This window comes from Protopterus annectens, chromosome 9.part0, assembly GCF_019279795.1.
Source record: "Protopterus annectens isolate FY-2018-M chromosome 9.part0, PAN1.0, whole genome shotgun sequence".
NCBI lineage: Eukaryota > Metazoa > Chordata > Ceratodontiformes > Protopteridae > Protopterus > Protopterus annectens.
The window spans coordinates 1,915,373,998-1,915,397,875 of record NC_056743.1 but is presented as its reverse complement, the minus strand read 5'-3'; positions in this window follow the sequence as shown (position 1 = coordinate 1,915,397,875).

Genomic DNA, 23,878 nt, shown 5'->3' with positions numbered 1-23,878 from the left:
CTTCCAGGCCCAGCAGGAGATGAGGTTGATAAGCTCATCTGACGGGGGGGTGTCACCCAAGATGTAGATGGGCGAGCCCTGAAATCCTCAAGAAACAGTCTCTTCAGGAAAAGGATTTTGGGAGGACCAGCCACTTCTTTGCCTAAGGATTTCAAAGATGTCCCCAAAGGAAACATCATCAGGTGGTGATTGGGGGGATCCTTCTCCTTCCTCAAAGTCTGTGCCTTCCATGAGAGACTCCATCTGGCAGTCTATCTGCTTCCTTTTGCACATCCTCTTCTGAGGGACCTCCTCAGTGGGGTGGTCCGAGGAGGTATTGGAAGAGGAGGGGAGTCCCTGTGGGAAGTGCAGATGGAGGCCTTCTTGAACTGGCTGACCTGAAGTAGCAGAAAAGATGGGCTCAGAGCTCAAAGCAGAAGAAGGGTGAGGGGCAGGAGCCAAGATACAAGAGGATGGTTCTCTAGCTGTAGAAAAAACCCTTTCTACAGCCGGGAAGTTTGAGAGACCTGGAGAGATCTCTCCTCCCCTCCCCTCTTGGAGCTGAAGCAGCCAAGGAAAGTTAGTCGGGGCCAGCCCCGGATGCATGCCATCTGCAGGGAATCAGGCCCGAGCTGTCTAGGGCTGAGGCACCCAGGGGAAGGGATGAATTTGATCAAACTGGAGCCGAACCCTGCCTGTTGGACCTGGCACAAACCTCTCAGATCTGACAGCCACTGTGATCTGAAGACAACTGAGCAAAACTGGTCAGGGTGACTGTCGGATCTGAAGGAAGGGATTTCTTTGGATACAATGACTTATGTCTCAGGGATGTAGGATCCTTGTGCTCCAAAGCTGACTCTCAGACTGGAGAAAGAAATAACCGCTGCCTAAGGCGAGAGCTCACAGACCCGGTAGTGGATGGAGCTGGAATGACCCACATCTGAATTTGAGATGTAAGAAATCTCCGCATCATTCTGTTCATATCTAAATCGGAGTGGCTCCTAGAAGACCTAGACAAGGTCGAGGAGGGGAGTCTTGAAAGTTTGGTGGGTGTCTGGAAAATTTTTGTTAGTAGAGTTGGAGAAACTACTTGTAAATTTGGATCCTGGGAATGACCTCTACCTGTCGGATGTGAGGCCTTAGGATCCAGATCAGAGGTAGGTTGAATAGGACAGCTAGTGCTAGGAGCCAAAACCATCGGATCCAAGGAGAGGGTAAGATCTGAAACTGTCTAAATAGTGGTAGGATCTGAAACTCTCCTCTGCTTTGAAGATAGCTCTGAGGAGGAAGAAGGAGACCAGTGGTGTCTCTTTTTCGGCTCCAAGACCACCTGTTTTGTGGGGGTTTAAGTCCTGGCAGTCAACAATCCTCTAAGAATTAACTTATTTCTTCAATCTGAGAGGGCTCTTGGATTGAAGGTGCCACAGATGGAACAAAGAGTGTCCAAACAGTCAGCTCCCATACAATACACACACTTCTTGTGGGCATCAGAATTTGGTATCTTATGCCCACAAGAAATGCACTTTTTGAACCCAGTGGGCTTTTCTGGCTTGTCAAACATAGTTATAAGGAATGCAACAAAATCAACAACTATAAGGTCCAGTTATAAATACACTGCAAAAAGCAGTATAACCCTTTAAGAAAATAAGTTTCCAATAAATGTTAATAAGCAAGAAAAGACTGACAGAAGGAAAATAAATAACACACACAATCACATACAGGGAACTGCAACTCTAAAAAGATACTAGTCCCTCTCGCCAGCGAAAACCTTATTTTATTTATTTATTTATTTATTTATTTATTTATTTATTGCATTTGTTTACAGGGATGGTCCACTGGGCCTAGGTGATCCTATTTTCAGTGGAGGCCCGGGTTGTAAAGCTCCAACATAATATAACAGTACATACAAAAAAAAAAAAAAAAATATATATATATATATATATATATATATATATATATATAAAACAAGTATTTTTGGAGTACAGTTACAGTGGAGTAAAACATTGAAACTGACACTAATACAGAGTTTATACAGTGATACTTCATTAGAAATATTGTAAACCCAGTGGTTCTATGTTATATACATATTTACACACATCTACCTTATTTGATGATTGTAGAACGGCTTTGAGGATTAATTGTTATTTGGTTATGGGTTTAGTAGCAAAGATTTAACAGTTAGAGTTTGAGCTCATGCAGTTGTTGTGGAAAGATAATATGAGAGCGATTTAAGGAGTATAGAGATTGAATAGGGAGAGTTTAAAAGTGAAGAGGCAGATATTTAAGGAGGTTTTGCTTTGGTACATGAACAGTGCCAGAGTGAAGAGAGAGATGTTGACTTAAAGAGAACAGGACTGCTTATATTTCTGATAGAAGGTGGGAGAGCATTCCAGAGTTTAGAGACTGTGACAGAGTACAGCATTTGACCAGCTGAGAGGTTTGGTTTGTCAGCTATTAACAATGATGTGTTTCCTGATCTAAGAAGTCTGTTGGGATGATATGTGGCCAGTAAAGAAGAGAGAGGGGTACCTAGATGGTTTGTATATAAATAAATTTATGTGCAGTAGTTAGTTGAAGGTATGTGAGGTGTTGTGGCAGCTCCAGCCAGTTTAACTGATATAAGGATAGATAGTGATGGGATGAATATTTTGAGTTAGTTATGAATTTTGCGATCATATTGTAACAGAAGTCAAGTTTGGTTTTCAGTGAGAACTGTATGTTGGTAAGGATGGGGGCACTGTAAAGTAGGGATGGAAGAAGGAAGGAAGAGGCTAGAGTTTTCCTGGCAGTGAAGTTAAGTAAATGCTTGCATCTATAGAGGGTACCAAGTTTCTGATGTGTTTTTTTGATTTTGTTAAGGATGTGGAGGTCGCATGTTAGATTTTCATCAATGATGATTCCTAATAGTTTGGCTCTTGGAATGATGCCAGTGCTAGTATTAGTTAGCGAATGGATGGAGAATTTGTTTCTGTTGAGAGAGGTATTCTTTTGGGGGGTGAATATTATAAGCTTAGTTTTACTAGAGTTAAAGGCAAGATGGTTACTTGACATCCAAGCTTCGATTTATGTAAAGGCCTGCTGGGTAAGTTGCTGGAGGTTGGACGCAGTCTTACAGAGCAGATGACTGTAGAGTCCTCGGCATATTGGATAACTGTGCCATGAGTAAGAGTGGTATGGAAGTTATTGATGAAAATGGTAAATAGGAGGGGGCCTAGTATTGAACTCTGGGGAACACCTGTTGTTGTTTTCAGAAATGGTGAACAGGATTTTTGCCATTTAGTGGCTTGTTGCCTGTCTGACACATAATTTGAAAACCAGTTCAGACTGAGGGGTGAGAGACCTACGTTGGAGAGTTTGGTAAGTAGTAGGGGATGGGAAACCATACCAAAAGCCTTTGAGAGGACTAGAAAGAGTGAAGAAACTAACTGTCCGGTGTTTCGAGACCGATTTACTGTGTCCAGAAAGGATATGAGAGCATTACTGGTACTATGGCCTGGCCTGAAGCCATGCTGAGTAGGGGAGAGGATGTTATTATTGACAAGATAGCTGAGAAGCTGAATGTGCACACATTTTTCTAATATTTTAAAGATGGGGAGAGGACTGCTATGGGCCGGAAATTAGAGATATCAGAATTTTGGCCACCTTTATGTAGAGGAAGAACAAATGCTTTCTTCCAAATGCTAGGTGGCTTCCTTAATGGATGTATTGAGAAGTATACTGACTGGATAGGCAATGGAGTTTGCGGCTAATTTTAGAAATTCAGCTGGCAAGTTGTCTGGAGCATTTGTGCATGATTTGAGTTTATGAAGGAGTTTTTGTATAGTAAAAATGAATGAAGAAATACCAAACCAACAGGGCTAAAATCCAGGAACTTTAATAGGTAAATCCAAAAGAATGGTAAGCGCTTTCACGGTGACCACACTGCCTCATCAGACAACATTAACTAAGAAATACAAGTCTTATATACAAAGTGTGACCAATAGAAAAGCCCTTAATTATGATGTCATCATAGGTTAAAAAATGTTAAAAATACATTCTACAAAAAAATCAGCTGTGAAGTCTATAAAAACATAAAACATTTATTAAAAACATATAATTATACCATTTATTAAATGAATAATATTATATATGTCTAAGTCTATGTCCTTTTAAGAAAGCTTTTAGTGAAAAAAAAACATTTAAACCACGTGTTTTTTCTGCATTTAATAATAAAATCCATTTCTGTTCTATGGTTTCAGTTGTTGTTGTTGTTTGCCTTTTGGCTTTTCCCGGTTAGGGGTCGCCACAGCGGAACTCCGGTCCGCTAATGATTGGCAGTAGATTTTCATGAATGCCGAGGTGCCAGCTCAACATTCAACCTTCAACGAAGGCACGCCCATTTACGCATGTCTTTCGAATGCCTACCCAACTGAGTGGAGGATATGCAGACTCCACACAGAAGGCACTCCCCGCACTCCAGCCGAGAATTGAATGGGAGAACCTCTTGCTGTGAGGCAACAACGCTACTGCTGCACCAACGCAGATCTGTTCTATGGTTTCACAGTATGATTTTTGAAATCACCTCCTCTTAAATTAGTATCTAAAATTTGCAAGACAAAAAAAACTAAATGAGTGTGTGGAATCATGACTCATGATATGTGCTGCTAGGGCATTACTATCTTTTCTGTTTTTTATGTCTCTGATGTTCAAGGACTCTATCCTTAAAAGGTCTGTTCATCTTGCCAACATAAAATGCATGACACAGTTGACAAAAAGAAAAATAAACAAGATTACATGTTTTACGGTCAGCATAGAAATCAGCATTAATGGTGAAACCTAGAACTGGATGTGTATAAGACAGACAGGTAAAAATAAATTTGCAGGCTGAACAACATCTGCAAGGAAATGTACCAATTCTATCAGATAGTACATTCCCTTTCTCATGTGCATTAGATTTATAACAAAGATGTTGTTTGAGGGATTTGTTATTTCTAAAAGAAAAATGTGGAGTATTCCCTATCTTGTCTTTTAACTCAGGTACGCTCTTCAGCATCTTCCAATTATTTTTTATAATATCACAACATTGACCTATATCACTAGAGTAGTGTAGAGGCACTCTAAAAACATCACTGATAGAATCCTGTTGCCGTGCTACAGCATGTGATACTTGTAGTTGATTTAAAATAAGGCCTACACCTATCAAGTCTCTGCTTCCATGCTTCAGAAATACAAGTGTCTGTTTCCAATTCTCAGTAACCGCTTTCTAAGAAGTCATTTTTCAAAGATTCAAGAGCTTTTTGTGCAACTGTATCATCATTGTGAAGCCTAAGTATTCTGTAAACCTGTCCTTTAAGCATATTTCTCATTAAGGGCCTAGGATGCATACTATTTTTATGTAAGAGAGCATTCCTATGCGTGAGTTTTCTATATAAACTGGTAAGGACAGAATCAAGATCTGCTTTATCTAGTCTAACATCTAGGAATTCTAAATGTTCAGAAGAATGCACGCATGTAAATTTCAAAAAAAGAAGTAGTACTGTGTTTGTAGCTTTGGTGCAATTGGAACAGCATAATTTACTGCCACATAATAATGTATTTGCAGAGCACCTTTTTTGGTATGTTCATTTCATTGATGATATTTTTATGTTATGGGGTGGCACAGTTGATGATTTAAACAATTTTATGAGGTACATACACGGTATGCATCCTAGGCATACAAGTCAATACTGTGATATTATAAAAAATAATTGGAAGATACTGAACAGCGTACCTGAGTTAAAAGACAAGATAGGGAATACTCCACATTTTTCTTTTAGAAATAACAAATCCCTCAAACAACATCTTTGTTATAAGCCTAATACACATGAGAAAGGGAATTTACTATCTGATAGAATTGGTACATTTCCTTGCAGATGTTGTTCAGCCTGCAAATTTATTTTTTACCTGTCTGTCTTATACACATCCAGTTCTAGGTTTCATCATTAATGCTGATTTCTATGCTGATTGGAAAACCTGTAATCTTGTTTATTTTTCTTTTTGTCAACTGCGTCATGCATTTTATGTTGGCAAGACGAGCAGACCTTCTAAGGATAGAGTCCTTGAACATCAGAGAGACATAGAAAACAGAAAATATAGTAATGCCCTAGCAGCACATATCATGAGTCATGATTCCACACACTCATTTAGGTTTTTTGTCTTGCAAATTTTAGATACTAATTTAAAAGGAGGTGATTTTAAAAATCATACTGAAACCATAGAACAGAAATGGATTTTATTATTAAATGCAGAAAAAACACCTGGTTTAAATGTTTTTTTTTTCACTAAAACCTTTCTTAAAAGGACATAGACTTAGACATAAATAATATTATTAATGTAATAAATGGTATAATTATATGTTTTTAACAAGTGTTTTATGTTTTTATAGACTTCACAGCTGTTTTAATACCATGATATATAAGCGTGATTTTTTGTAGAATGTAAACATTTTTTAACCTATGATGACATCATAATTAAGGGCTTTTCTATTGGTCACACTTTGTATATAAGACTTGTATTTCTTAGTTAATGTTGTCTGATGAAGCGGTGTGGTCACAGTGAAAGCACTTAGCATTCTTTTGGATTTGCCTATTAAAGTTCCTGGATTTTAGCCCTGTTGGTTTGGTATTTCTTCATTCATTTTTAGAATTCTGGTTTGTTTTACCAACCTTTATCTTGCTTTCATTTATATTTTTTGCTTGGATAGTTTTTGTATAGTGCAGGTGGGTATTGGTGTGAATGTGAAAGTACATATAGAGGAGTTTGGACTGGGAGATGATGGAGTATTGGGTGGTCTGTGTTTTTTTGGTGGGGAGGTGGAGGTTAGCTTTGCAATGGTGTTGATAAAGTTAGAGTTAAAGAGAGTAGCTATCTCAGTGACAGTCTTGTCAGGGTTTGGGGAAAGATTATTTTTAGTGCCTGGACAGAGTAGGGAGTTGAGTGCCCCCCTGAACTTTTTTAGGATTTAAGTTGTATTGGTTTTGAAGAATTTGGAAGTCTTCTTTTTTATTTTTAATTACTAAATGTTTTGCTTGGTTGCGTAGCTGTTTATATTGGGTGAGGTCAGTTGGGTTTCTGTTTTTTTGCCAGGCTTTATCTCTAGCGGACATAATTTCCTTAATTTGTTTGGTCAGCTAGTTGGCATGTTTAGCCTTAGCTCTTTTCAGGTGAGGTGGGGCTACTGTATCTAAGATCTCAAGGAATATTAAATTAAAGAACTCAACAGCATCATTGAGTGGAAGATATTTTAATGGTGTCCAGTTCAAATTTGCATAAGATCTCATTGAAGGTAGAGGGGGAGAAATTGGATAAATCTCTAATGAGCTTGACTTGGTATTGGTGTGGGATAGAGGCAATCTTATGTATTATAAACGCAGGTGAGTGGTCACTGATACTATCTGGTAGGGTACCAGAGGAGGAGATTTTGTCTGGGTCAGATACCAGGATCCAGTCAAGGAATGAGCCTTTGTCGTTCTTATAGTTGGTTCTGGTGATGTCAGTGATTAGTTGAGTGTATTTGTATAGGTTAATGGTGTTGGAAGGGTCATTATTTGAGATATCATGCCAATTGATGTTAACATTGCCTAAGATAATAGTTTCATTATTAATACTGATGGCAGTCCAGGCAAGAATCTCTTCAGGTACAGGTATGTTATTGCCAGGGGGAATGTATATGACCATGATACAAAGTTTTTACAGTTATTCAATTTTAGGAAGGCCAGCAGTATCACTGCAGGGGAGAATTGTGGGATAGGTTTAGTGTATTGAAGTACTGTAAAAGTATTTGGGTAAATTAAGGCAATTCTGCCACCTTTTTTCTTTAGTCTGTCTGTCCTTAGGCAACTATAGTTAAGGGGTAGGAATTCTACATCTTTGACATATGGTTTTATCCAAGTCTCTGTGATGGTTGTGAAGTCAGGTTTATTTTGGCTTAACCATGCCTGCAGGTGTGAGACTTTGTTTCTGATACTCTGTATATTAATGGTAGTGAGGTTTAGGGATTTTAGAGGGTAGCAGGATGGTGGGGAGGGGCCAGAGTTCAGATGAATGTCTCCGCACTGAGCTAGATTGAAGTGTGAGGGAGGCATACCATACTGTGGTTTCTTTTTTATTTGTAGATGAGCTGGAAATGAGATAGTAGTGTAGCAGGGGGTTTGAAGGGTGAGGATCTTTACTTTGGCCTGTAAGAGTATGTTTGTGCTATATAAAGTGGGGCCTATGGACATGTAACTGGGGAGTGATGGTGTGAGTAGGGCAGTTGTAGAAGTTGATTTGTGAGGTATGTGGGTAGTGCAGTAGGAAGATATATTTAGAGTGAGATAGAGGTGGAGTAGGAGAAAGAGGAGAAAAGTATGGTAGATGGGAGACATGTAGAGGTGAAATGTGTGAATGGTAGGTATTGAAAGATGAGCTAAGAGTATGGAGCTGTTTAAGACATATGGGAGTAATATAGTTTACTGTGTGAGGTAAATAAGTGTTATAATGATTAATGGCTATGCATGGGATAGGTATGGTATTTAAGTAGAGATAAAGAGATTATAGGGAGAATAGTGGGGATACTATTTAGTCTGAGAGGTTTATAAGTGGTAGGAGTTATAATATGATAGAAGTGTCAGTAAGGAGTAGATTGCTGGATTAAGTGTAGGTGGGTGGAGTAAGAAGATTAGATGAATGTGATTGGTAGGAGGAGTAAGATGGACACAGGAATGTGATTGGAGGAGGATGAGTAGGAGGGGTATAGCTAACTATAAATGTAATGAGTTTGGGGGTGGGGGTGAATGGGGGTAGGGTACGGGAGCGAAGTGAGCCCGAGCGAAGCGGTGAATCACCCAGGACAAGAAACAGTGCAGCGAGAGACAATCAGTCGCTCATAGAGAAAAAAAAACAAGACTAGGTATGAAGTATAAGAGAAGAGGTGTAGAGAGTGTTTTGTGAGTGAGAAAAGAATCAAATGTCCATTTCTAGTAAGACAGTGTGATGGTCGAGGGAAAGTGCGTTACCATCTGTGGAGAGGTAAGTAGAGTGTAGTAGAAGAAATTAAGATAAAGTGTGGTAGGGGAAAATAAGATAAGGTAACAGAAACCTATCAGAAAGGGACAGTTTCAGAGTAGGAACTGTAAGTTAGACAGCAGTAAAGCAGAATAAGGACGGCTGAGTAAGGAACAGCAACAACACAGTGGAAGACAGGAGCCATGAGTATAGGAGAGGGAGGAAGACGGCAGGAAAGGGACAGATAAAGTATGGTGGACAGAGGTAAGAGGAGGGTAGGGAAAACAGTGAGAGAATGGCTGAGCAGAGAATGTGAGTGGGTGAACAACTTCCTATTGTGGGCGAGGGTGTGAGGGGAAAACCAGGGCCAATATCAAGATGGACTAAGTTGGGCTGCTGGCATCCCCTACCTTAAGCTAGAAACTACCAGGTTCTATGTTAGTTCTTGAGTACAAAGATAATTGGGTTAAATAACCTTACAAATTAACACAACATGTACTGCTTGGTGAGACTTTTGAAGGTAGTTGAAAGTAAAAGTAAACAGCTCGGCTTTGGGTCAGCACAGTCTCTGGAAATCATGGGGTAAACGCTCGGGGATGAGAGGCTGGAGAACAGGTTATTGGGCTGGAAAGGTAAAAATGTGAGGTTCAGTAACATGTAAAAGGGTAGAAAAAAGCACACTGAGCAAGATTAACCAGTAGAGAGGCAGAAGTCAGTTTGATCAAACATCAGCATTGCTCATTAGACACCAAATAGCTCACTCAGTGTATGTAACAGTTAGGTAAAATCTTATATCCAAGACACTGACAGCATTTTGCAATACTATGAGTTAAGGAAACTAAACTATGGCGCAATTACAGCAGGGTTCCTGCGAACAGTAATTGCATATCAAATTTACTAACTGTACAGGCAAGTAACTCAGCAGCGTTATTAACAATATAGAAGAACAAAATGGAGTAAACAACTGGTCACTTGAGCAGAGGTTTTAAGAACAGCAATGTCACTAAATATTTAATTACTACCCACTTGTTAATGCCGGTTACATAAAGTAAGAGCGGCGTTTTGTAATAATTACTGCACGCACATTCATAGTAGGTATGTTAGGTAGCATTGTCCGTAGTAAATGTGTAGACAGAAACAACCAGGTCAAATACAGCTAGTTTCTATGAGAGTCCTATCGTATGTAGTTAATAGCTATGCTACGAGATACCAGCTGTAGAGAATGAGAGTGGCATATTATGTTGAATGCTGCACGCTCATCCGTATCTGATAATAAGTAGAAACGGTTATTAGACAAGGCACTTTTCTTTACAATGGTTAGGAGTTGTAAATAGTCTGAGTGCACATATATTAAAGCAAATTCCTACAAGCAGATATTGAGCTACTTACTAACATACATATATGCAAGTTAGATATAGGCAGCATAGAAAAAATACGGCTAGAGGATAAAAACACATGTATTCACAAAATGTCCTGCGAAAAACAATAACGCATCAGAATATTTACATGTAGATGTAAAATTAGGAGGCCGAATAACAACTGATGTTATAGACCCAACATACCTGGTGAGTGCACGCAAATGGACAGGGATGCTCAGCAGCAAGGGATAACTACAATTTAAAAATGGCGCTCGGGAGAGAAGGGAGCCCTAAGAAAAATACTTGGCAGAAATTAGGTAGGGGGAGGGGATAAGTAGATGTAGGAGGGGAAAAAACACCCAGAGGAATCACCCAGGATACAAGAAACAGTGCAGCGAAAGACAGTCGCTCGTAGAGAAAAAAAACAAGGCTAGGTATGAAGTATAAGAGAACAGGTGTAGAGAGTGTTTAGTGAGTGAGAAAAGAAGCAAATGTCCATTTCTAGTAAGGCAGTGTGATGGTCAAGGAAAAGTGCATTACCATCTGTGGAGACTTAGTTAAAAGTATAAATTTTAAACTCCTAAACTTTAACTACAAACACTCATTTTCTAAATTCTTATTTTCTAAATACTATCAATAAAACTACAGCCTAAAACATTACAATTTGAAAGAACACGCACACACACACACACACACACACACACACACACACACACACACACACACACACAAACACTGAAAAAGTGCAACAAAATCCATGAAAAGGGAGAAGCAAAGAAGATAACTATATAAAATAAAGGAATAAGAAAAAATGCACCAAAACGTGAAAAAAAATCACTTACGTTAATATTCTCTAATGAGAGGCTGGATCTTCATCTGACTAGAATGGCGGCAAACAAGATCTGTGGAGTTGGAGACTCCCTAGGGGTTATGGTTAAACAGAGGAGCATGAGGCAGGGATATGAAGTCTTGAATAATGTGGCCATGTCAGATCCAAGGATTGGATCCTAGACCCAGTGGTGAGGAACAATGGAAAGAACAACATCAGATCCTCCCAGCCTCTGTTACATGGTGACAATGAATTTATGGTTCAGATCTTACCTGAAAAGGCACATAAATATGTGCTTGGATTCAGAATTGCTTCAAGTACATAACAGTAGACTAGACTATTCGCAGCAACACACTTAATGCTACATTTAATTTAAGCACCAAGATGTAACACTTGTAACAAGACTCTTCTGAGCTACTAACTATATTGATGCTGAAGACAGCATTCATTAGAAACTGGGCATTAGCTTCTTCAGGGTTATGTCATATTAATGAAATACACTGCAGTCCATACCTGCACATTACATCCCCTGACCCAGACCCAGTGCAATAAATATTAGAGCTGCTTTCCATTTTAGATGCACTTTTCTTGCACATGTGAAAGAATCGCTATTATAATTATAGTTTATAATAAGCACAACTAAACAAACAAAAAAAATACACATGGATTAACGGCAAAGACCTGCAACTCTGCCAAATACCATGATGCGTTAGCTGGTCACAAACCTTTTTGGTTTTTCCACAACCTGAAAATATTACTGTCCTATCAACAGTGGCCAACTTTTATGGTTGTTGCATTATCAGCTTTGGTACATTCAATACTAGCTCTACTATAAAGAAACACCTGTGAAAATTAGTACACAGAGGCAAAGCAGTATGCACCACAGAAGCCAAATTATTCATACAATATACTTTCTGAAGGACACATGCTTAACTTTTTCAGTACCTGGCAGACTTTCCTGAAGGTCATCAGCTCCATAGTGCAGAGGGAGAAAGAATTCCATGACTGACACACAGATGATTTGCGATCAATTAGTGGTACAAACACTGAAAAGGGAGGGTGAGAGCAAGCAATTGTGGCTCACCTAACTTGGAGAGAGGGAATTAGCCCAACATGCTGCAAGACAGACTACTATTGAGAACCAGCAAGCAGCAAAAGGGCCAAGGCCTCTGTACCAGCCAAATGGCAAAGTGCAAATTTGCCACATTTGGCAAACACAGAGGAACATTCACATGCCTTAGGTAAACAGAGTATGAAAACAAAGATATTAGGCTGCCACAGGGATGTGCACACAGTCCAGAAGAAAAGTGAGCAGTTATATATTGCTGCCTTGATGGCAGAATCCTGAGCACTTGGCTCCTACCCTAGACATGGGCTGTTAATCAGGGTGAGTTGTTGTAAAGGTTAATTCCTGATAAAGACTGGGGACCTTCCTCAAAGGGTCAAGTGAAGCACAAACAGCCTGCAGGTGTCAAGGAATGATGGTCAGCAGGCACAGGGATAAAAAGATCTCGAAAAAAAAAACACTTGATGGCCAGTAAATCAAAGCCTTTATGGTCAGCCAGAGCACTCAGTAGGCAAGACATTAATCCTCCTATGCCCCTTAACTAATATAGAAAACTCAGAAGTCATCAAACCTTGAAGAAAGTTGCACATCCACTCACAATAAGTAATGCAGTCAGTCTTCTGGTCCTGACCAAACAGGCTTTAATCTAACAAGCTTAAATGAAGTAGTCAGATACAATTTGCTGACTATGTGATGGTCACACATTCTCTTCTGAACACATTTTTAACCTGTGCAAACAATAAGAAAACAAAGAACATTACCAAAGAAGAGTACAAGAGGATTAAAATATTTAGTTACACTCATAATAAGAAGTTATGTTCTTACCATAACGTTCCATGTTAGTTGTCTTCTTCTCGTCTTCTTTCTTGCTGGGTGGGTTTGGAGCTGATCCTCGGCTCCGACTCGGCCTATACTATAGCTCGAGAGCTATTTTTACCGGCTCAAGGCAGCCCTATAACCCACAATACCATGCGCTAACTCCCCAGATCTCGTTTGGTAGCTAACACATAGTATAAATTTATTATTATAATCCTCATTTCCAAGTACGGACTCCCTGCTAGTAACACTAAAGATATGGGGAAACCGGAACATATTGTATCTCAAGAAATGGAAGGACTCAGAGACCTTCAAGTCTGTCCAGGCTAGGGGGCAGGAGGGAGGGACACAAGAAAGAAGGCGAGAAGAAGACAACTAACATGGAACGTTATGGTAAGAACATAACTTCTTAATGTTAAGTTGTCATTCTCGCCTTCATTCTTGCTGGATGGGACAGCATCCCTAGCACCTTAGTCCTGGGTGGCTCAATGGAACAGACTCCTGAGTACGGTGGAACCAAAGTCAGCTCTATTTCTGGAGACTATATCAAGTTTGTAATGGGCAATAAAGGTATGTTGGGAAGCCCATGTAGCTGCTGCACATATGGCATCTAATGGTAACCTTGTTTGAAAGGCCGTTGATGTTGATAGTGCTAGACGGAAGTTGCCTGTGTCTCAACTCATAGACAAAGGTAATAATAGATGTAAACCATCTGGAAAGAGTAACCTTTGATACTGGAAACCCTTTCTTTCCTTCAGCATAAGAGAGAAAGAGCTGGTCTAACTTTCTGAGTTGTTTTGTCCTGTCTAGATAATACCGTAGTTGGCGATGAACATCCAATGAATGTAATTTTTGTTCAGCCCTGTTGGAATAGTCTGGGAAGAAGACAGGCAAGTCAATAGAGTGGTTTAGATTTGCTTCAGAGGACACTTTCGGTAGGAAGGAAGGATTTGTTCTGAGAGTTACCCTGTCTTTGTGAAAAACCAAATAAGGGGGACGGACAGACAAGGCTTGAAGTTCCGATACCCTTCTGGCAGATGTTATGGCTACTAAAAAAATAGAAGTTATGTTCTTACCATAACGTTCCATGTTAGTTGTCTTCTTCTCGCCTTCTTCTTGCTGGATGGGTTCGGAGCCGACCTCGGCTCCGACTCGGCCACTCTAAAAGCTCGAGAGTTGGTTCCACCGGCTCGAGGCTCCCCTTATATCCCACAATGCTAGGCGAGAGTTACCTCAGATCTCGTTTGTAAGCTAACCCCAGCTTATAACAGTAACAGTATAACTGTAAAACAGAATCCACCTCTAACAACAGGAAGAAAGAAGGGTGACCTACATCCTGAACCAAGAAATATGCATAATAGCATATGACTAAGAAAGAGGTGGTAGAAAGAGAGGTCACGATCACAACTCCTCTAGGTCTGTCCAGGCCAGGGGGAAGGAGGGTGGAACGCAAGAAGAAGGCGAGAAGAAGACAACTAACATGGAACGTTATGGTAAGAACATAACTTCTATATGTTAAGTTGTCTATCTCGCCTTCATTCTTGCTGGATGGGACCGCGTCCCTAGCACCTTGTCCCGGGTGGCCTAACGGAACAGACTCCTGAGAACAGTGGAACCAAAGTTAGCTCTATGCCTGGAAGCTAAATCCAACTTATAATGAGAAATAAAAGTGTGAGGAGTAGCCCAAGTAGCCGCTGCACAAATGGTGTCAATAGGCAGTCTGTCTTGGAAGGCTAAAGAAGTAGCCAAAGCTCTGGTGGAATGGGCTTTAGGTTTATTAGGCAATTTTGTTGTCTAATTTCATATACCAGGGAAATCAAAGATGTTAGCCATCTGGATAATGATACCTTTGAAACTGAAAGTCCCTTTCTGCTTTCCGCATAGGAGACAAACAGCTGATCAGATTTTCTGAATTGTTTTGTCCTATCCAAGTAGTACCTTAATTGACGATGAACATCCAGGCAGTGTAATTTTTGTTCAGACCTATTGGAATACTCTGGGAAAAAGACAGGGAGGTCAATGCTTTGGTTTAGATTTGATGTTGAAACCACCTTAGGCAAAAGGACGGGTTAGTTCGTAAGGATACTCTGTCCTTATGGAACAAAAGATAAGGAGAACGACAACTGAGTGCTTGAAGTTCTGAAATTCTTCTAGCTGATGTGATAGCCACCAGAAAGAGAGTTTTCCATGATAATAATTTCAAGGAACATGAAGCTGCAGGTTCGAAGGGGAAAGAATCAAAGAAGCAAGAACTAAATTTAGGTCCCAAGGAGAAGGAGGATTTCTTATAGGAGGTCTGAGAAGAAAAACTCCTTTCAAAAAGGCTTTGCAAAGTCTGTGGGACATTAGGGCAGATTCAGAAATACCCACATGGAAGTTAGAAATAGCTGCCAATTGAACCTTAAGAGTAGATGGAGATGAACCTGCATGGAAGAGTTCAGCTAGAAAATCAAGGACTAGTTGGATGGAAGCGGTGAAAGGATCTATGTCCTTTCCTTGTGCCCAATATGAGAAGCGTTTCCACTTACTCAAATAAATCTTTCAGGTGGAAGATTTATGGGAAGCTATCAATATATCTCTAACAGAGTGAGATAATTGAGGAAGCCTGGCTACGGTTGGAACTGGAGGAACCAAGCAGTGAGGTTCAGAGAGGGAGGAGCGATGAAACTGACCCGACTGGTGGATCAAAAGATCTGGAACTAGGTCCAGATTCCACGGTCGCTCCAAGAGAAATCGATGTAGAAAGGGGAACCACACTTGTCGAGGCCAGTAAGGAGCAATGAGGATCAATGAGGCCTTCTGAGCGATAGCTTTCTGTATTACTTGAGAGATCAGTGGGAAAGGAGGAAATGCATACAGAAGTGGCCGGGGCCAAACTTGGACTAGAGCGTCCCTGCTGGGTTGGCCTGGTAAAGGGAATAGAGTGAAATATTCTCTGCACTTGCTGTTTTGGGGAGTAGCAAAAAGATCGCAGCAAGGCTGACCCCACTTGAGAAAAATTTCTCTCACTACAGAGTCTTTCAGAGACCACTCGTGAGGCATGAGTATAGCTCTGCTCAACTTGTCCGCAATGTGATTGGACTTCCCGGGGATGTGCGTTGCTATCAGAAAACGCTGAGAAGAAATCGCCCATTGCCACAGTCTGAGTGCTTCTCGACACAGGGGGTATGATCTGGTTCTGCCTTGTTTGTTGATGTACCACACTACAGACATATTGTCTGTCTGGATTGCAATCATTCCCAAGGGAAGAGAGTCTTGAAGGGCTTGCAACGCTAAAAGCACTGCTCTCATCTCCAGAACATTTATGTGCAAGTGGCATTCGTTTGGTTGCCATGTGCCCTGGACTGCCCTGCCCTGATAATGCCCCCCCCACCCGATCAGGGAGGCATCCATTGTCAGAGTAGCAACCGGAGGAGGTGGAACAAATGGTCTTCCGACAGGAGCTGGGGAAGACATCCACCACATGAGATGCTTTTGCACGCTTGCATGATCATAATGGTGTGAGACATTGGAAGTTCCTGGTATGACCATTGAGTAAAAGCATCCACTGAAGGATCCGCATGTGGTATCTGGCCAATGGAAGGAGAGGTATGGCGCTGCCATGATTCCCAACACCTTTAGAACTAACCTGGCTTTGACTCTGTTGTTGTTGAGAAGAAGTGACACCAATTTGTGAATGTCTGATATCCTTTGGTTCGTTAGCCTTGCAGACATGTTTATAGTATCTAGATTTGCCTATGTAGGTAATAGTGCGACAAGGCGACAAAACAGACTTTTCGCAATTTATTGAAATACCCAGTTTTTGACAAGCGAAAAGTATAATCTCTGGCCATCAGAAGGAGATGCTTGGTGGGAGCTGTGAGAAGCCAGTCGTCCAAATATGGAAACACCTGGAATCCTTGTCGTCTCAGGTGAGAAGCTACCACTGCCATACATTTGGTAAACACCAGGGGCAGTGGTGAGACCAAAGGGCAGGGCCCTGAACTGAAAATGACTGGTTCCCAGCCTGAAGCGGAGGAATCTTCTGGAGCGTCTGTTCATTTTTATGTGATAGTACGCATCCCGAAGGTCTATAGAGCACATCCAGTTTCCTTTGCCCAAAAGGTGAAGAATGGATTGCAGCGTGACCATCCGAAATCTTGTTTTCTTGACTGATTTGTTCAAGACACTGAGATCCAAAATCGGTCTCCAGTCCCTGTTTTCTTTGGAACTAAAAAGAACCTTGAGTAGATTCCGGATCCTTGTTGGTCTGCTGGCACTGACTGAATTGCTCTTTTTGCAAGCAGTTTTGAAATTTCCAAAGCTGCTATATCCCTTTGAGCAGGCGGAACATCTGGAAGGGATTTTTTTGACTGATTTGGAAAACGAAGAAAGGGGATAGAATAGCCTTCGGAAATGATGGACTGTACCCATTTGTCTTGAGTCAGGGATAGCCAGGCTTCTGGATACAGTGACAATCTTCCCCCGACTGCCTCCGAAGATGGGCAGTCGGGCAACACCTCAGGGATGCTGAAAGGGCTTGTCAGGAAAGGCTTCCCGATTGCCCTGGTTCTGCGGACCCCCCCCTGCCCCTAGGGCGTCTACCATTGTTATTCTCACCTCTGCCTTTGGTAGGAAAACGACTCTGTGCGTCCGGCGAAGTCCCTTGAGACTGTTTACGGAACCACATCTTCCCACCCTTCTGGCCTTGGGGTAAGGCCTAGAAGGAGTCGAAAAACGGACTCCGACGGCAGAAAGGGTCTTGCCATCAGTCTCGCACCTAGTCAGAGTTTCTTTCACTTGAGGACCAAAGAGAGATGATCCATCAAAAGGGGAGTTCGTGAAAGACGCCTTGAAAGGGTCCGCAAAATTGCATAGCCGCATCCAGGCGTGCCTACGTAAGGCTACACCTGTCCCTGCGGCTCTGCTCGCTCCATCGGCCGCATAAGAGAGGAGGCGCATGGAGGAGTTGGATATGGAATTAAGGGTAGCCAGCTGCGTGTTCATTTTTTCTTGGAAACCCGCAGCTGTAGGATCCTTTAACATTTCACTCGCTTCCTTGATCAAGTCCCTTTGAAGACGAGTGAAATGGCACAGGTAATTCAGCGAACGCATGGTAAATGTCGCTGAGGAGAACATCCGCTTCCCGTACCTATCCATGGACCTAGATTCCTTGTTAGGTGGATGGACAGGCACTGAAGGATCAGCCAGTTCCTTCTTTGTGGCAGCAGCTACCACCATAGCATCCACAGAAACTCCTTTTGATAAAAATTGCTTGTCTGATGGAGCTGTGATGAATTTAGAGGGTCTCCTGGGAGTGGGGTCCACTGAATCAGGAGCCGTCCATGCCTTCTTAGCAACCACCTGCATGAGGGTGTCGAAGGGGGGGGACACCCAGGAGGTGGAAGGACGAGAGCCAAACGCCTCAAGATACACAGATTCGTCCTCCGAAGGGTTGAGGGCTGGCCAATTTCCCTCTGTTTCAGGATCTCCAGAATGTCTGCAAATGAGACATCTTCAGAAGGGGAACGGGGGGAACCCTCAGAATCATCCAGATCTGTGTCTGACGTGATAGACTCAGGTGAGTCAATGTGTTTCCTCTTGCACTTCCTCTTCCGAGGGGGCTCTTCTGCCAAATCAGGAGAGGCCTCGGAAGAGGATGAAATCCCCACAGGGGGCTCCTGAGGAGCTGGCTCTCTGAGGTCCGGGATGAGGGAGTGAGTCGACTTACCCTGAGGCAGCATAGAGGGAGGGGCGGACGGAGCCGACTGTGGAGTAGAGCCAGGCTCTAACACACTCCGCATGACCTCGAATGCACCCCTGTCAGGCAGAGCCAGAGGTCCCGCTCCGAGGAGCTAAGAACCCCCTCGGCACCGACAGTGATGGCTCCGAGGCCGATGTCGAGCCGAACTCACCAGCGCAAGCCCGAGAGGGAGAGGGGGTCGGACAAGGGTCGATGCCACTCACCCCTCGGAGCCGACGAGGGAAGTCCGGCGCCGAGATTCCTCCAAAGAAGAAAACGGAGCCGACGACGGAGCCGAAGACAATTGTCTCGGCTCCGAAGTAATCACAGTCTCGGTTCCGCGACCCGGCTCCGAACTCAAAAGAGTCGAAGGAGGAAGGAGTTGATGGACCGGGGCAGGCACCGACTGATGAGTCGGGCTCTGAAGCATCTGGGCTAGTGCCTCGGACTTAAGTAGTCGACTCACTACCCTCTGAAGGTCATGATCGGACAGCCTCGATGACCTAGAGGAATGAGACCTTTGGCTCCGTTCAGACAGCAGGGGAGATCCTGGAGCCGAATGAACGGAGCCAAGAGATGGTGACCTAGACCTCTTTCTAGTTGTCGGCTCCGAAGGTCTGGTCGGAGCCGACACGGGTACCTCAATAACCTCGGCTCCGGCCGAGCGAGGAGCCACAGAAACTGTGGACTGAGACTTATCGGCTCCAGCCGGAGCCGATAAAGGCAAAGGTTGAGCAACCTGAGGTCTCGGCTCAGAAGCCGGAGCCGAAGACCTCGATGCCTTAGAGGGCTTCCCTGTTGAAACTGACAGGGAATCCTCTGGCTTCAATAAGCCTCTCAGAATTAACTTGTTTTTTCTTTCCTGCAGGACCCTGGGGCTGAAGCCATGGCACACAGCACAGGAGTCCTGCAGGTGCAAACCCCAGACAATAGACACAAGAAGTGTGAGCGTCTGTCAGAGACATTTTCTGACAGCACGCATCACACTTCTTGAATCCGGAGACCTTTGCTTCTTTAGACATTTCCCTAACTGACAGGTGTACACAAACACACACCCAAACACACAAGTTATACCCTGTCAGGAAAAAATAATAAATTTAGTAGTGATACTAGAATTTAAAGTACAATAAAATTAAAGTAAACTACAAGAAACACAAACACTCCACTAGGGAAGGGAAGGCCTGAGGGCCCAAAGGAAGAACCAAAGGTTCTTTGGTAAAGAAACGGGAAAATTTAGGGTCGGGGATAAAGTTTTGTAATCTACACTAACTAAGAAGAAATTTAACTTAAAAAGGGGTTAAAAGAGTAACTTTTAGAAGAAAAAGTTAACACTCACCAGGAACCGGTAGAAGCAACCAACCTCGAAGCTGTAGCGGCAAACGAGATCTGAGGTAACTCTCGCCTAGCATTGTGGGATATAAGGGAGCCTCGAGCGGTGGAACCAACTCTCGAGCTTTTAGAGTGGCCGAGTCGGAGCCGAGGTCGGCTCCGAACCCATCCAGCAAGAATGAAGGCGAGATAGACAACTTAACATTAGAAGTTATGTTCTTACCATAACGTTCCATGTTAGTTGTCTTCTTCTCGCCTTCTTTCTTGCTGGATGGGTTCGAGCCGACCTCGACTCGCCACTCTAAAAGCTCGAGAGTTGGTTCCACCGGCTCGAGGCTGCCCCTATATCCCACAATGCTAGGCGTGAATTACCTCAGATCTCGTTTGTGAGCTAGGCCCAGCTAAAAATACAACCAGAAATACTGGAAAGGGAGTCCACCTCTATAAACAAAGGGAAAGAGGAAAGGTGACCTAAAGCCTGATCCAGGAAAATATGCACCGCAGAGCATATAGCTATAGCAAAGAGGTGGTAGAAAGAGAGGTCATAATCAAACTCCTCCAGGTCTGTCCAGGCCAGGGGGAAGGAGGGTGGGACGCAAGAAAGAAGGCGAGAAGACAACAACTAACATGGAACGTTATGGTAAGAACATAACTTCTATATGTTAAGTTGTCTATCTCGCCTTCATTCTTGCTGGATGGACCGCGTCCCTAGCACCTTGTCCCGGGTGGCCTAATGGAACAGACTCTTGAGAACAGTGGTACCAAAGTTAGCTCTATGCCTAGAAGCTAAATCCAACTTATAATGTGAAATGAAAGTGTGAGGAGTAGCCCAAGTAGCCGCTGCACAAATGGTGTCAATAGGCAGTCTGTCTTGGAAGGCTATAGAAGTAGCCAAAGCTCTGGTGGAGTGGGCCTTAGGTTTGTTAGGCAGCTTTTGGTGTCTAATTTCATAAACAATAGAAATCAGAGATGTTAGCCATCTAGATAGCGATACCTTAGAAACAGAAAGTCCCTTTCTGCCTACCGCATAAGAGACAAATAGCTGGTCAGTTTTTCTGAATTGTTTGGTCCTATCCAAATAGTACCTTAACTGACGATGAACATCTAGCCAATGCAGTTTTTGTTCAGACCTATTAGAATATTCTGGAAAAAACACAGGAAGGTCAATGCTTTGATTAAGGTTAGAAGCAGAGGCTACCTTAGGTAAAAAGGACGGGTTGGTTCGTAAAGATACCCTGTCTTTGTGGAACAACAGATATGGTGGTCGACAGCTGAGTGCATGAAGTTCTGAAACTCTTCTAGCTGAAGTAATAGCTACCAGAAAGACAGTCTTCCATGATAGCAATTTTAAAGAACAGGAAGCTGCAGGTTCGAAAGGGGGAGAATCAAAGAACTGAGAACTAAATTAAGGTCCCAAGGAGGAGGAGGATTTCTTATAGGAGGTCTGAGTAGAAAAACTCCCTTCAAAAAGACTTTGCAAAGCTTGTGGGACATTATGGCAGACTCTGAAATGCCCACATGAAAGTTAGATATAGCTGCCAATTGAACTTTGAGAGTAGAAGGAGATGAACCTGCATGAAAGAGTTCATCTAGTAAATCAAGAACCATATGGATGGGAGCAGTGAAAGGATCTAAGTCCCTTCCTTGAGCCCAATAGGCAAAACGTTTCCACTTACTCAGATAAATCGTGGAAGATTTGTGGGAAGCTATCAAAATATCTCGAACAGAGTGAGATATTTGTGGAAGCCTGGCTAAGGTTGGAACTGGAGGAACCAAGCAGTGAGGTTCAGAGAGGGGAGGGAGCGATGTAACTGACCCGACTGATGGATCAAAAGATCTGGAACTAGGTCCAGATGCCAAGGTTGCTCCAACAGAAATTGATGTAGAAAGGGGAACCAAACCTGTCGAGGCCAGTAAGGAGCAATGAGGATCAATGAGGCCTTCTGAGCGATAGCTTTCTGCATCACTTGAGAGATTAGTGGGAAGGGAGGAAATGCATACAGAAGTCCCCGGGGCCAAACTTGGACTAGAGCGTCTCTGCTGGGCTGGTCTGGTAACGGGAATAGCGTGAAATAATCTCTGCACTTGCTGTTTTGGGGAGTAGCAAAAAGGTCGCAGCAAGGCTGACCCCACTTGAGAAAAATTTCTCTCACAACAGAGTCTTTCAGAGACCACTCGTGAGGCATGAGGATAGCTCTGCTCAACTTGTCCGCGATTTGATTGGCTTCCCGGGGATGTGCGTTGCCATCAGAAACCGCTGAGAAGAAATCGCCCATTGCCACAGTCTGAGTGCTTCTCAACATAGGGGATAGGACCTGGTTCCGCCTTGTTTGTTGATATACCACACTACAGACATATTGTCCGTCTGGATTGCTATCGTTCCCAAGGGAAGAGAGTCTTGAAGGGCTTGCAACGCTAAAAGCACTGCTCTCATCTCTAGAACATTTATGTGCAAGTGGCATTCGTCTGGTTGCCATGTGCCCTGGACAGTTCTGCCCTGATAATGCCCCCCCCCCACCTGATCAGGGAGGCGTCCGTTGTCAGAGTAGCAACCGGAGGGGAAGGAACAAAGGGTCTTCCCAATAAGAGCTGAGGCGAAGACATCCACCACAGAAGATGATTCTTGCATGTTTGCGTAATCATAATGGTGTGGGACATCGGAAGTTGCTGGTATGACCATTGTGTGAAGAGCATCCATTGAAGGATTCTCATGTGGAATCTGGCTAATGGAAGCAGAGGTATGGCAGCCGCCATAATCCCCAATACTTTTAGAACTAACCTGGCTTTGACTCTGTTGCTGCTGAAGAGAAGCGAGACCAGTTTGTGTATGTCTGTTATTCTCTGATCTGTTAGCCTCGCAGACATGTTGACTGTGTCTAGATTTGCGCCTATGAAGGTAATAGTACGACAAGGCGACAAAACAGACTTTTCGCAATTTATTGAAATGCCTAAGTTTTGACATATGCGAAAGGTGTAGTCCCTGGCCATTAGAAGAAGATGCTTGGTGGGAGCTGTGAGGAGCCAGTCGTCCAAATATGGAAACACCTGGAATCCTTGACGTCTCAGGTGAGAAGCTACCACTGCCATGCATTTGGTAAACACCCGGGGGGGCAGTGGTGAGACCAAAGGGCAGGGCCCTGAATTGAAAATGACTGGTTCCCAGCCTGAAGCGGAGGAGTCTTCTGGAGCGTCTGTTCATTTTTATGTGATAGTACGCATCCTGAAGGTCTATAGAGCACATCCAGTTTTCCTTTCCCAATAGGGGAAGGATGGACTGTAGCGTGACCATCCGAAATCTTGTTTTCTTGACTGACTTGTTCAAGATACTGAGATCCAAAATTGGTCTCCAGTCCCCTGTTTTCTTTGGAACTAAAAAGAACCTGGAGTAGATTCCGGATCCTTGCTGGTCTGCTGGAACTGGCTGAATTGCTCTTTTTACAAGCAGCTTTGAAATTTCCAAAGCTGCAAGATCCCTTTGAGCGGGTGGAACATCTGGAAGGGATTTTTTCGATTGGTTTGGAATGCAAACGAAGGGAATGGAATAACCTTCGGAAATGATGGACTGTACCCACTTGTCTTGAGTTAGGGATAGCCAGGCTTCTGGGTACAGTGATAATCTTCCCCCGACTGCCTCCGAAGGTGGACAGTCGGGCAACACCTCAGGGATGCTGAAAGGGCTTATCGGAAAAGGTTTCTCGATTGCCCTGGTTCTGCGGACCCCCTCTGCCTCTGGGGCGACGTCTACCATTATTGTTCCCTCCTCTGCCTCTGGAGGG